Consider the following 6,474-nt stretch of genomic DNA (forward strand, 5'->3'; position numbering starts at 1 on the left):
AGGAAGCACACGATGAACATCTTCTGATATTGTGTAAGTTTTCCAGTGACAGGATTTTATTTTATTCACTCGCTGCTATCTCCCAGTGGCCTAGAGCTGTGCCTGACACATGGAAGATATCCTGTATGTGTTTATTGGCTGAAGGACTTTAATGATGAAGAGAATCATTTTGAGGCAAACAAAACAAAACAAAAAACGGTGAAGAGAAAATTAAAATACAAAAAAATTATAGACTGTTTGATGGAGCATTGGTAAACTGAACATAACAAAGTGTACTTTTTTAGGGAAAATCCAAGTCAAAACCCATTTAGAGCTCAGAAATTGAAATCATAATTAATTCTCAAATGAAGGAATCAAATGCTTTCTTTGTCTTATCCACTAGAGGGAGTATCTCGTATTACTTAACCCAAGTCAGCCTTTTCCAAGCACATCTGATGCTGGAGCTGCCTTAACATGATAATGCATTTATGGAGCAATGACTAGAGCTAATGACCTATCCTGTACATTTAGATTTAAGTTGATGGTTAAAAAAAGGAAAAAGACCTCAAATCAAATCAAGTAGTAACGAAAAGAAATTATCAAAATGTGATTCCTATAGTCTTTCAAACTTTGTAACAGAAGAATAAAAAAGAAATTAAATCATTTTTATTTCATTAACAGCCAAAAGAACAAAATAAAAACAAAGTGAATATCTGCTCATTTAAAAATCTTTGGGCACTCAAATTATTGTTTTAAAAACTGTTAAGAAAATGTTATCACTTGATTGTTTTGAAATCAAAGTTTGCCTATATTTTTTCTTGCACAATTTCCTACATGCTTGATTCAGACAGTTTGAGAATCATAATATTTTGCTTTTCATTAAAACTCACTTCTTTCTGTATCATATCCTTGGACATAGTTTGTAAAGTACAAATGGTCGCTGTAAAACCAGTGTTGCACATATGTTGAAATGATGAGACAGGAAGCATAAATAGAGCAGTAATCCTCTAACAGAGCCTGGAAATCCTCTAACCTCAGGGATCCGCTGTTAAGTGCTACCTCTGCACAACATGTGGGTAGATGTCCCGGGTTCCTTCCTCAGGTGACAGTTTTGTGACTTCCCGGAATTCTCAGGTAGGACACACTATTGCTTAAATGCAGATTATTTTACCATAATTAGAACAATTTTAGATATGGCTTTTGAATTTATTATCTATGTGTAAATAATAGAATGTTGTGTGGAATTTTGCATGTTTTTTGGAATTTCAGAGGCTCAAAGTTGTACATAAAAGTCACTTTATGGTTCAAATTCCAAATTCAAGGAGGCAGCTATTTTTAAAGCCAGCTACATACTGAAAAGGCTAACTGGAGAGAGATCAGTCAGAGCTGGCTTATCAGGGGACATGATGACTGCCTGCAGAGAGGAGAGAAGGCAGCCTGTCTTAGAAAGTGCAGTTTGCAGGGAGAGAGAGCTGTTTTGCTCCCAGCAACACAAAGATCGGGAGGTGCCAAGAGAATGCTCATAAGGCTTGGCACTGCCTGAAAAAAATGGAAATGGGCACGTTTCTCCTTAGACATCTGCTTAGTCAGGGGCTTGTTGATCTTTCCCATCCTCCTTAAGCATCCTCCTTAAGCAGGGGAAAGTGCATTGGGTGACCTGATAGCTGAGAGACTGCCAGGTGAGGATGGGGTCCGGGCTGTTTGTGGTTTCCTGGAGGTGAGGACGATGGTTCCTCTGTGTCAGCTGAGAGATTGCTGCACACGGGAGATGAGATTGAGAGCTACAGGTTTGCTGGAAACACCAGTGCAAGGCAAGCTTAGAGGCACAGATGCCAGAGGAAGGCCCCACGAAAGTGCCATCTGGGGGTCAGTGGCAGAGGTGACCAGACTGAAAAGTGAATCAGAGGAGCTGCAAAGACTTGAGCCCCACTTCAACAGGGCACGTTGAGCCCCGGCTCATCCTTAAGGACAGCAATCCAGATCAGCAACTGGTGCCAACCAAGGAGACGGCTGAACCCCACTCAGTTAAGTAAGGATTTATTTACAGTGTTCAAGATGCTGAAAGAACCAGCAACTAGAGGAGAGAAAAGAGAAAGTTACATAAAGAGTAAACCACGCCCCCTCCACAAAAGAAAAATACTGGAACGATATAGACAGATCATGCCAATGCAGGGGTCATGAAGGAAAGCTTCTAATTAAACTTGTGATTTAATTGTTAAAAGTGAACAGAAATGAGTCTTTAAAAATGAAACAAGATTTCCGTGATAATCAAGTTTTATCAGACATTATAAATCATATTCAGTAGTCATTAAGGGGCCCAATACACAGCAAGAAAGGGAAATTTCAACACAGTGAGTCTGAAGGCAGTTATTAGAAGAAATCAAAATCAGTTCATGTTTAACAATTTTTTCTTTAAAAAAAAAACAGCCACATATATTTTAAACGAATTTTAGAAAAAAAAAATTAAAAGGAGATGTCATTCTCTGCAACTCAGTAAGGAACTGAGTGTGTCCTGCTATTAGGACATGTGCTTGGTTTCTAGGGTATCCAGTCTCAGTATCTTCTGCTATTACCCTGCCAATTACATTTTGTAGGTTTCAGTCAGACAAGCCAGCTTAGAGCTCTGAGTGTGTTTTCTTTCACAGGTCCATATACTGATATGATAAATATGCTTTCTCCAGTATCTTTTTGCTAACCCAAGTTGAATAATTGAACTGGAACCCGGCTCTTTTGTCCACTGTGTTCACTCATTTGCTGTTACACTTTGGACCAATAGTGTAATTTACTTGTTTTCTCATTGGCAAAAAAGGGGTGACTCTATAAGCCTTTGAATCTTCTACATAGTAAGAGACTTATAGGAATCATTACCTAGAAGTGTGGTCCAGCATGCAAATAAAAAGGGTTCAAAATATGTTCAAGTGGATTCATGGTTAACAGATGGATATTGGGTTAGAAAAATTCTGTTAATGTCTCTTGCATGGTGCCCCCCAGCCCCCATAGTCTTCCCACCTGTCAATGAAGTCTGATTAATTCTGGGTTCTGTAGTAAATGGCAAGTCTTTAGTATTCTAGATTATCTCTTGTTGCAATAGTGCTGTATAACAACAACAAACACACACACACATACACACAATCTCAGTGGCTTACAACAACAGGCTCTTATTTTTCTTGCTCTCAGTGTAAGAGTCATCTGGGGCAGACCTGCTTCAGACTGGCTGCTGACTGGCTGCTCTCAGATCCAGGCTGCATGTTAGATTCAGGTAGACTCCACACGATTCTCATCCTGGGTCTAGCAGCTACCCTGGACACATTTATCTCATGATTGATGGCAAAAACACAAGAGGCCAAGGTACACCACACATATTTAAAACCTCTGTTCATGTCACATCTGCTAATGTTCCACTGGCCAAGCAAGCCGCACCTCAGGGAGCAGGGAGATGTACTCCACCTGCTCCAGTGTGTGTTTCACCAAGGACACATGACGAAGGGTGAAGATGCTTAAATCTCCGACAGTGACGGAGGGAGGGAAGCTTTGGGAATAATAATCCAATTTACTGCAGATACTCCACCTTCAAACTTCTCCTTTCATAAGAACCAAGTGGGTGAGTGAAGTGCTGACGGGTGACATGAGAACAAGAGAGAAGGAGCCGCATCGGCCACAGTTCATGCCATACTGTTTGCTGTGCCTTCTCTGTGTGCTGGTTGAGCCCTTTTATATAGGCAGACTCTCATTTGAGTCACCTAATAAACCATTATTTAACATTACCAGAATTCACATATTTGTCAAATGTTACAAGACTTTTAAGCTCAGCTATACTGTATGTAATTATAACAACAATAAGGTGATGATATAAATTATTGGGGTTTTTTGTTGGATTTTGCCTTTTGGCTTTTGACCTTTCAGTTAGGTTTTCTGGAATTCAGTCTATGACTTAGTTTACCTCAGCTCACCTCAAAGGAGAAGCCAAGATTCAAAGAAGATGGAGGCCTAGAGGTAGAAGAGAAAGAATTAAGTCCATGCTTCCTCACTCATAGGCTAGACAAGGCTGGTCTTAGGGAAGGAAAGAGAGAAACTGAATAGGAGAGGAAAGTGGGAATGAAGCAGAAAGAAGAAACTTCCACAGTGAGAACTGACAGTGGTGGAGGAAAAGGGCCTCGGAGGATGAGCTGTCCTTGAGTCTAAATCCCTCCCTGGGCCCATCGCTTGTAGGTGACCTCCTGTCCAGCCGCTGTAGACTGCTGCAAGCCCTCCAGCCCCAAGCAGACAGCGGGGTCTAGCGCACCCCGTGTGGGGATGGAGGCATGAGGGAGGTGCTTGGTTCCCTGAGCAAGGTGGTGCTGAACAGCCTCTGTTGAGAATTTACGTATGAGCTGGGACAGAGGTGGACATTTTCCATAACCACATGAATAAATGCGAACTTACACCAGAGATGTGTGCCTAAAAGAAGGCATAACAGATACATCAGGCTCCACCTGGGGTAAGTCACTAGATCCTGACAGTGTCAATAGAACAATGGTCGCACCTTCTGTGTATGGCTGGGGGGCTGTTCTCCCACTTATCCAGACTCAGCACTTCCACGGGACATGCTCTGATTAGCCCACAGTTGATCTCTCCTTTCTGGATTTCTCTTGCCACCGTGTGGTGGTACCACATCATTTTTCTCTCCAATAACTTCAAATGGATTATTTCTGACATGCCACTCAGTGCAGAGGCTTCAATGTGTACTCTTTTTGCCCTTTTTTTTTTTTTTTTTTTTTTCTCCCACTTATCCAGACTCAGCACTTCCACGGGACATGCTCTGATTAGCCCACAGTTGATCTCTCCTTTCTGGATTTCTCTTGCCACCGTGTGGTGGTACCACATCATTTTTCTCTCCAATAACTTCAAATGGATTATTTCTGACATGCCACTCAGTGCAGAGGCTTCAATGTGTACTCTTTTTGCCCTTTTTTTTTTTTTTTTTTTTTAGCATTTTCCGTGATGTTTAACAGTACTAGGATCATACTGAGCGCTCCATAAATGCTCATTATTGATTCCGCTCGTCTGATTTTCACTGGCAACTTCTACTTATCGACCATTTCGATGGCAGAAGACGAACCAGCTAATATGAACTCCTGGTTCCTGAAATTCAGGGTTATGTACCAAGTAGATGCTGATGTGTAAGGGGCTTGTAAATGTTCCTACACTTCTGTAAACATCTACTTTACTCTCTGAGAGTGACTAAGACATGTCAGGAGAAGAGTCAACTAGATGGTGGTGGATGTTGACAGCAATTTCTAATTATAGCTGGACACACCATTGTATATTTACGAATAAAGCGGTTACTATGGTTAAGGTCACCAGGAGAGGCTTATCAGGAAGGCTTCATGAAGGCTTACTTTTTAAAAATTAACAAATGGGAGTGTAAAAAATAATGTAGATAGAGATGAGAAGCACATGCAAAACTCTGTGTAGGAAGCAAGCAAGTTTCAGGAAGTTAGTCTGATGAGAGATGGGTCATAGCAGAGTTAAGGGCAGGCAGGCCATTGGGTAACAGGTGACTAAGGGCTGCACACTCTGAAATTTTTATATGTTTGAAAATGATTCCTTTGGGATCTGAGAAAAGCAAGCACGCAGGGAGGCTCAGGAGAGAGAGAAACAATTTAGAAATTTGGGGAACTAAGTAGCAAAATGAGGTTGATAGTTTAGAAAAGGCACAGGAAGAACATTCACACAGTCAGATGAAATCAGCATAGTGAGCTATTCAAGTGGAGAGGGTCTCCTGAAAACACCCAAAGCTCAATAAAAACTATTACTGTATCAATTTAGGAATTACAAAACATTCTAATATGGTCCTCAGCTGCTCTCAGAGGGGACAAAGCCACTAGAGGTAAAAGCCTGGAGAGGAGGTCAGAGGCCAGGGTTAAGGGCAGGTCTCAGAAACTTGGTCCATATGTCTAATGAAAAGCATGTAGAACAGATATGCTGAGCTTGGCAAAACTCTCAAATTTTCCTCCCTCTCCTAAAACTCCTGGTAATCTTGAGTACAGTACCCGTGTGTGAGGAAAATGAGTAGTTTAGTCAGGCTGCCTCACCTCAGGTCTGGTTGGGGATGGTGCAGCACATTCTTTGTAAACAAGTTGTGTGTGGTGGAGTTAGTGGGCATGCGCACCCATGTATTTTTAGCTTGTTGCTATTCTTGTGTGTGAAGCACACTTCTTCAGTGTGTGTGAAGCAGTGACTCTAAACTGCTGGGTGGCAGAGCTCACAAGTTCAATAGAGCATGTTTACTTTGCTGGAAGCTGCTCAGTTTTTCTTTGGACTTTGCTATCAGCTGCTCAGTTTTCTCTTTGGACTGCCTAGCTCTTAGATGTGCATGCTGAATAAAGCTTATTATCTCTTCAACCAATGCTCCAAGGACCTTTTTCCTGTTACCTAGCTCATAGACCTGCATGTGAAGGGTTTGTGACCCAGTCTGGACAATGGGCTTGAGGAGTCTGTTAGCTCGAGACCCAG

This window comes from Galeopterus variegatus, unplaced genomic scaffold (assembly GCF_000696425.1).
Source record: "Galeopterus variegatus unplaced genomic scaffold, G_variegatus-3.0.2 Scaffold2148, whole genome shotgun sequence".
Lineage (NCBI taxonomy): Eukaryota > Metazoa > Chordata > Mammalia > Dermoptera > Cynocephalidae > Galeopterus > Galeopterus variegatus.